Genomic DNA, 8,846 nt, shown 5'->3' with positions numbered 1-8,846 from the left:
ACCCGTAGCAATGTTTTTTCTTTCTGTAACAGCACCCGTAGCAATGTTTTTTCTTTCTGTAACAGCACCTGTAGCAATGTTTTTTCTTTCTGTAACAGCACCTGTAACAATGTTTTTTCTTTCTGTAACAGCACCCGTAGCAACGCTGAACGCCTGCAGAGCTTAATTCCTGAAGCATACGTTGTCAAAGCTTTTAACGTACTCACAGCTCATGCTTTGCAACAGAATGCCGAATCACCTAATAAACAAGTAAGTACTCATACAGTTCGTTCCAAATTAGTATCTATTTAAATGACCTTATCAAAGTATACGTATATTTAGAGAAAACTTGAAATTTTTTGCTTACTATGAAACGATTAACTTGCTGTAATGAATAAGCATGCATCTAAATGAAAGATCAGTATAACGGATTAAGAAAAATTAATTTCATACCTCGCCTATAAATCTGTCGACATCTGAAAATCAAACTTTCCAATTGACTAAATCATACTAAAAGAATTAGTCGAATTGCTTCTCTTTATTGCATTCATGCACCCAAAATTTATACTATTGTCAAGAATATTCAGTGCTACTTTGTTTCCTTCCGTGGACATGAGTCTTTTTATAGTTTATTTATGACATATTTGTTTTTGATGTTGTTAATGGTTTATATATGACATGTCTGTTTTGACGTTGTTAATTATTTTAGAATGATTTATTGACAATTCGTTCTCTTCATTCATTTATTTCCTTATTTCCTTTCCTCACTGGGATATTTTTCCCTGTTGGAGCCCCTGGGCTTATAGCATCTTGCTTTTCCAACTAGGGTTCTAGCTTGGATAGTAATAATAATAATAATAATAATAATAATAATGAGTCTGATTATTGAAGCTGCATTCAAATTTAATTTTCCTCTTCTTTGTACAAGGTGGTCTTTGTCCCTCGTGTCAGTGATATTTTGAGCAGAGGATGGAACATAAAGGTTCCAGCAGGTAAAATAGATCAACGGCCGGGAGGTATTCAATTTCAAAGGGAAATCTTGCAACACCTATTACAGATGGTTGAAGTAAGAGTCCACTGTCTGGGAGTTAAGAATTGACCATTTCTATTAAAGTATATATACATATATATATGTATATATATATATATATATATATATATATATATATATATACATATATATATATATATATGTATACATATATATATACACACATATATATATATATATATATATATATGTATACATATACATATATATATATATATATATATATGTATAATATATATATATACATATATATAATATATATATATATATATATATATATATATATATATATATATATATATATATATATATATATATATATATATATATATATATATATATATATATATATATATATCTCAATACAAAATAACTTTAGCTTAAAAAACATAAGGATTAATTAAACAAATAATATCAATAAGAAAAAAAATAAGCAGTACATATCATCCCAACATGCTTTAAAATCTTTTTGCCATAAACTTAATACTAATGATTATAATTATTTCCTAACTAAGATTCCCATCGCATCCAACTGGCCCCACGCCCGCCTTCGTGTAGCAGAACTTGTGAAAGACATGGGATATGTGGCACTCGATCAAGGCATCCTTCTTCACGCTAGAAATATCGAAAATATTCCTGTCCAGCTTATGTCCCTTTGGACTATTCCAATAGTCCTCGTATTTGCTCTCTTCGTCATGCATTACTTATTGCTGATTTTGAAGTAAGTTCAATGTCTACTGTATTTTGTATGGCTCAAAAAGTAAGATAAACGACTATAGTCCATTTCTTTTAGCGATGCATATTTGCACCGACTCGCGGCGGTGCCCTTTTAGCTCGGAAAAGTTTGCGGATCGCTGATTGGTTGGACAAGAAAATTCTAACCAATCAGCGATCCGGAAACTTTTCCGAGCTAAAAGGGCACCGCCGCGAGTCGGTGCAAATATGCATCGCTAAAAGAAATGAACTATAATTATCCAAGTTGGTTATATTTGATCAAATAATGCAATTATATTCAACTTGGTATATAGGCAGTCCATTAAAATCAAATAATGTACATTTTCAATTACTGACTTATATACACATACAAAAAAACTTGTATAGAGTTAATAAAACGTTATACAGTTCTGTATTCTTTACAGGCTCCAATTAATCAAGTATAGTTTTCCCCCATAAACACAAGTCAGTTCTAAAACTTGCAAAAAAATATTTTCTTCATTACAGATATCTAATTTGTGGCAGTACAGATCTAAGAAATGAGATAGGCTCAACAAGCTCTTACCAAGTAACAGCTTTCCTGAACCTCAATCGCTCTGCTGCTCTTACAGGTTTATGGACACTGGGCATAAGCTATCTACCAGGTTGGTCACTGGATTTTTTCTTTGAGATTTTTTGGCGGATTGCTCTCTTGGCAAACGGGAAATAACGTTTGGTGTTCTCTTCAAAATATTGAAATAACGTTTGGTGTTCTCTTCAAAATATTAGAATAACGTTTGGTGTTCTCTTCAAAATATTGAAATAACGTTTGGTGTTCTCTTCAAAATATTGAAATAACGTTTGGTGTTCTCTTGGCAAACGGGAAATAACGTTTGGTGTTCTCTTCAAAATATTGAAATAACGTTTGGTGTTCTCTTCAAAATATTGAAATAACGTTTGGTGTTCTCTTCAAAATATTGAAATAACGTTTGGAGTTCTCTTCAAAATATTGAAATAACGTTTGGTGTTCTCTTCAAAATATTGAAATAACGTTTGGTATTCTCTTCAAAATGTTGAAATAACGTTTGGTGTTCTCTTCAAAATGTTGAAATAACGTTTGGTGTTCTCTTCAAAATATTGAAATAACGTTTGGTGTTCTCTTCAAAATATCGAGTACTTCGAATGCTTTATAAAATCTATTCAAATGATCACTCTTCAGTTCTCATGCATTTTATTTCCTTCGTAATAGGTCTCATAGGTTTTGAGAGTTACTTGTTTACTTGTTTTGGGTTTAAATCCAACCCTCCACTGAAGTCGAGTGAACTACTTCTCGGGCGGGTCCATATTAATCATCTAACGAAACATTTTCATTATAACTTATACAATTCTTTGATTGTAGCATCTTCCAAATCATATGATCTTGTGAAAAGTAATGTCTTTGGTTTATTCTTAAATTCAATTGCTCCCTTTAGGTCCTTCATTTCAGTTGGCAGTTTATTATAATGTCTAGGCGCACAGTAGCTAAAAGCCCTTTCACCAAATTTACTATTTGTTCTTGGTTCAGATAGCCTATGTTTGTCACTCATGTGTCTTGTGTTAACATTTGTTTCTAGTTCTAGTTTATTCAGGCATTCTTTTAGATATTACAATACTGATTGATGACAAAGAAAGTCTTTCTTACTCATTGCATAAAAAGGCCCCATATATTGCAAACCATCCGAAAATCTTTGATAAATGACAATAAAGTGCACTACCTACTTCTGTATAACACTATTATGTAATAAACGTCCCTTAAAAAATCTTATAACCCCAATCTCTACGCAGGTATTATTGCATCTTACATAAGGCTTATAACAGGCACTAAATACAAACAGCTCCCCAAATGGCTAAACAGTTGGCTAAGCATGAAGAACCGGATGGGTCTACTTGGCTTGCTGTTGGCTAGCGTACATGTAAGTAGAACTGAACTATTTCATTGGACTTTTCTCTCTGATTCTGTTATCTTTTTATCTTAACAAAATAATAATAATAATGATAATAATAATAATAATAATAATAATCTTTATTTCAGCAAAAGCCATATACAGAGTTACAATAAGGGTACAGTGATCTTACACTTTTGACATCGGTAAAAAAAAAAAAAAAGGAATACATCACCAGTCAGAGGTATTGCCTGACTCTTAAATATTAAAGTTTTTCATCTTTCAGTATATTTCAGTTCAGGATCTCATTTGTCATAAAACCGGTGTATCTTTACGTGGAAATGAATCCTCTATGACTAAACAGAGTGTGGAGTAAAAACAAAATGCGATTAACGCTTTAAGTTCCTACCTCCTCCAAATGATTTGGCACTCAAGCCTCAAGTGAAATTTTTTAGACTATTTACTTAACACGTCTTAGCATAAAAATAATAAGAGATAGGAATTCACAACATTTATTAAATTATAGCTAAAAAAAAGTCTTTTCCATTGATATATTGTTATATATTTTAAAAAATTTTCATACACATAGATAAGAGAAAATAAATGGTAATTATTCAGCGTAAATACACCCAGTAATAATGAAAAAAAAATTAGTTTAGAATACAAAAACTCTTATGCTGTTAATAGATATAAAACACATCTTTGCAAGTAGAGTTTTATCTAAACTAAATTACTACTGGGCCAATGGGCTCCAAAACTCGCAATTCTCAAATGTCTATATCATGATCCATAAACATATGGACAGTTCAGCTCTCTCACATACCGGTTATATACAAACTTTAGTGTAAATACGTATAAACAAATATAAATTACTTATTTGAATATACACATTTTCTATATATATTTATACACACACACATATATACATATATATATATATATATTTATATATATATATATTTATATTTATATTTATATATATATATATATATATATATATATATATATTTATATTTATATATACACACACAGACACACACACACACACACACACACACATATATATATATATATATATATATATATATATATATATATTTATATACATATGTATACACACACATATATATATACATATATATATATATATATATATGCATATATATATATATATATATATATATATATATATATATATATATATATGTATATATATGAAGCATATACAGTATAAAGATATATATATATATATATATATATATATATATATATATATATATATATATATATTAATCTCATAGATATCGTGTGTAAACTCCCAAAATTACGTTGCCTGTGAGCCAGGTGTATATACATATATATATATATATATATATACATAGATGGATATATAATTATATATATATATATATATATATGTATATATATAAATATATATATATATATATATAAAAATATACATATATATATGTGTATATACATACACACACACACACACATATATATATATATATATATATATATATATATATATATATATATATATATATATATATATATATATATGAATATGTGCAAATATATACATACATATGTATATACAGTATATACTCTTGCTTAGTGGGGATACTTTAACCTGGGGAGGGAATTTATGTATCGCCACTATGATCAGTAAAGCTGTACTAGTCAGGGACACCTATTATAGGTTGGTTTTCTGTAAAAATCAGGCAAAAGACTCCCACCATCACCAATCTGTACTGGTCAGCTTGATAATTGAAACTGGCCAAACCTTAGACATGAATAATGACATGTTTGAGGCCTTGTCATGCAGTGGAGCAGAAACGGCTGCATTTGATGTTTGCATATATATATGTATATGTGTGTGTTTGCGTGTGTGTGTACAGATTATAAAGCTTATGTTGGAGGACGACAATTTCACGAACAAACTGATCGGATGTTTCGAAGAAAACTTGCTGGTTATTGTTATACTATACTGTATAAAGAAATAACACATAAATTGCAAATCATTAACGAACGGAATATTCATAAATTGATTTTGTTTTGTGTGTTTCTATTGAAGACTTGCCTTGCGCTTGCACTGTGGTCGGGAAGGTACGACCCGTTAATATGGGAACCACCGCTGGTCATTTCGACTCTCATGCACAATGGGAGCACTCTCGTCCCTGTAAACATAACGGTTAACCAGCCCATTATGACTTATCAAGGCGAGGTCTTCTACATATTCGGTAAGTTATTATCATGTTTGTTTTCTTCCATTGCCTTCCGGGTGTAATGTATATGTATAATCAAAGAAGTCATCATAGAATACATAATTCTAGGATTATCAATAACTTGACCCAGCTAACGTATTTCCGGTTTACGGCGATCCCGTCATCTCGTTAGAACCAGAGACTGATGCTATAAAAGAGCTTCGATAGTATTGAATAAACTGTAATTAATCCAACAAATAGCCTCACACAAATTGAACTAAATGCATAGGAATTCATTTCCGACAAAACTCTAGTATATAGTAGCCTACATGTTTTACTTTCAGAAGTGAAAGTCATAAGACCTTTCCATTCGACTTGTACAAACTCTGTTAGTAACCTGTACTTTTTTTTTACATCTATTACACATGAAATGTGATGAGGTTATATGGAATTGGTGGAATGTTGTTGCAAGCAGTGAAAAGTTTCTACAAAGGTAGTAAAGCGTGTTTTAGGACAAGACATGAAGTGAGCGATTGGTTTTCAGTGAGAGTGGGGCTGAGACACGGATGTGTGATGTCACCATGGTTGTTTAACTTGTATGTTGATGGAGTGGTGAGAGAGGTGAATGCTCGAGTGCATGGACGAGGATTGAAGCTGATAGACGAGAATGATCTATGAATGGGAGGTTAATCAGTTGTTTGCGGAAGATACTGTGGTGATTGCAGACTTGGAAGAGAAGCTTGGCCGATTAGTGACAGAATTTGGAAGGGTATGTGAGAGATGGAAGTTGAGAGTTAATGTGGGTAAGAGTAAGGTTATCAGATGTACGAGAAGGGAAGGTGGTGCGAGATTGAATGTTATGTTGAATGGAGAGTTACTTGAGGAAATAGATAAGTTTAAGTACTTGGTGTCTGTTGTTGCAGCAAATGGTGGAGTGGAAGCAGATGTACGTCAGAGAGTGAATGAAGGATGCAAAGTGTTGGGCCCAGTGAATGAAGTGGTAAAGAATAGAGGGTTAGGCATGAATGTAAAGAGAGTTCTGTATGGAAAAGTGATTGTACCAACTGTGATGTATGGATCGGAGTTGTGGTGAATGAAAGTGATGGAGAGACAGAAATTGAATGTGTTTGAGATGAAGTGTCTGAGGAGTATGGCTGGTGTATCTCGAGTAGGTAGGGTTAGGAACGAAGTAGTGAGGGTGAAAACGGGTGTAAGAAATGATTTAGCAGCTAGAGTGGATATGAATGTGTTGAGGTGGTTTGGCCATATTGAGAGAATGGAAAATGGCTCTCTGCTAAAACAGGTGATGAATGCAAGGGATGATGGGAGAAGTACAAGAGGAAGGCCAAGGTTTGGGTGGATGGATGGAGTGAAGAAAGATCTGGGTGATACAAGGATAGATGTGAGATAGGCAAGAGAGCGTGCTAGAAATAGGAATGAATGGCGAGCGATTGTGACGCACTTCCGGTAGGCCCTGCTGCTCCTTCCGTTCGCCTTGGATGACCGCGGAGGTAGCAGCAGTAGGGGATTCAACGTTATGAAGCTTCATCTGTGGTGGATAATGGGGGAGGGTGAGCCGTGGCAACCTAGCAGTACCAGCTGAACTTGGCCGAGTCCCTCGTCAGGCTGGGAGCAGTGTAGAGAGGAAAGGTCCCCTTTTTTCATTTGTTTGATGTCGGCTACTCCCTAAAATTGGGGGAAGTCCCTTGGTATATAGATAGATTACGCATCTTTTATGTGAATTTCAGCATTTGCCAATAATCAAAGTAAACAATTTATATTGTGATGTTGGGCTTTGGCAGAGAGAGAGAGAGAGAGAGAGAGAGAGAGAGAGAGAGAGAGAGTATATAATGAGTCAATTTACCTTTTCAGGAACGCTTTCCCTGTTCCTTTTGATAATTTTCGGGATAACATCATTGCCTTCGGTAACAGCCATCTCGTCATGGAGGGAATACAACTTCTTCAAGGGAACAATAGGACTGATGGCACTCATAACCGGGATCGTACACGACTTTCTGCTGGGATGGGGATTCCCCAGCAGACACTACCGCGTCTGCTCTTTTATCCCAGGAGGTCAGGTCAGTAGCAATCTCACTATCTCTCTATCTTTCTCAATATCTTATTTTCACAATTCCATCTAGATTGAATTATTTGAGAAAGAGTAACAATGAACGTTTATAGAAAAAAATATTCAACGTCCGAGTAACATGATTATACATGTCCTATAACCTCCGCAATAAAACGATTTCGCCTTTCGATAAAAACAGGCAAATAATGTGATTTCGGACATATTTTTTTTTTACTTTTATTAAGAAAATATACAGTTTACAAGTTCATTTTTACAAATACATATTTATATAAACATATAATATATATTTTGATATTGGTTTTCCTGATGTGGTTTATAATTCATCATTAGCATATACTAACATTAGCCATATTAATATTTAAATAACATAAAGACTAGCTGATAATGCAATAAATCAAGATTACTATAATTTATATACTTTAAACTTCAATTATCATTAAGGAATTTCTCACACTAATTTACTAATTTTTATCCAAATTAACATATTCTTTTGTAAAATGTAATTAAAGAAGAATATTAACGCTCTTTCATTTCAGTTTATACTAAACTTGCCCTTTTTGGTCATTGTGCTGAAGCTGCCGCTGTACTTGCCATGCTTTCAAATTGCCCTGGATCAGATTGATAAGGGACACGAGAGGAAAAAGAAAAGGAAAACTAAAGCTTGGCAAAAAGCGAGAACTATCACGAGAGGTAATCATTGCTAGAATTACTTTCATATATTATTCTCTACTATGTAATCACTAGGCGACATGACTGGGAAAACACTTCCTTTTTTTTCAAAGGAAATGAAATATAACTTAAAAAATTCAAGGGTTTGATTAAACTATTTTTCAGAACTATGATGATTAAATATTCGCTTTTTGATTTAATAAGGGTAGGCTCCACCTAGGAGGGCTGATTTT

At 32.8% G+C, this 8,846-nt stretch overlaps 1 long non-coding RNA gene across 1 annotated transcript; it reads left to right on the top strand.

Moving 5' to 3' along the window:
• Positions 1–5,731: 5,731 nt before the first annotated feature.
• Positions 5,732–8,615, top strand: LOC137641342 (uncharacterized). The gene is made up of 3 exons (XR_011044492.1): positions 5,732–5,891; positions 7,728–7,933; positions 8,481–8,615. It is a non-coding gene; the product is annotated as an uncharacterized lncRNA (long non-coding RNA).
• Positions 8,616–8,846: the final 231 nt, after the last annotated feature.

The sequence above is a fragment of the Palaemon carinicauda genome, chromosome 1 (genome assembly GCF_036898095.1).
Source record: "Palaemon carinicauda isolate YSFRI2023 chromosome 1, ASM3689809v2, whole genome shotgun sequence".
Taxonomy (NCBI): Eukaryota; Metazoa; Arthropoda; class Malacostraca; order Decapoda; family Palaemonidae; genus Palaemon; species Palaemon carinicauda.
Note: the sequence above shows the minus strand (reverse complement) of the source record. Positions and strands in the feature narration are given on the sequence as shown.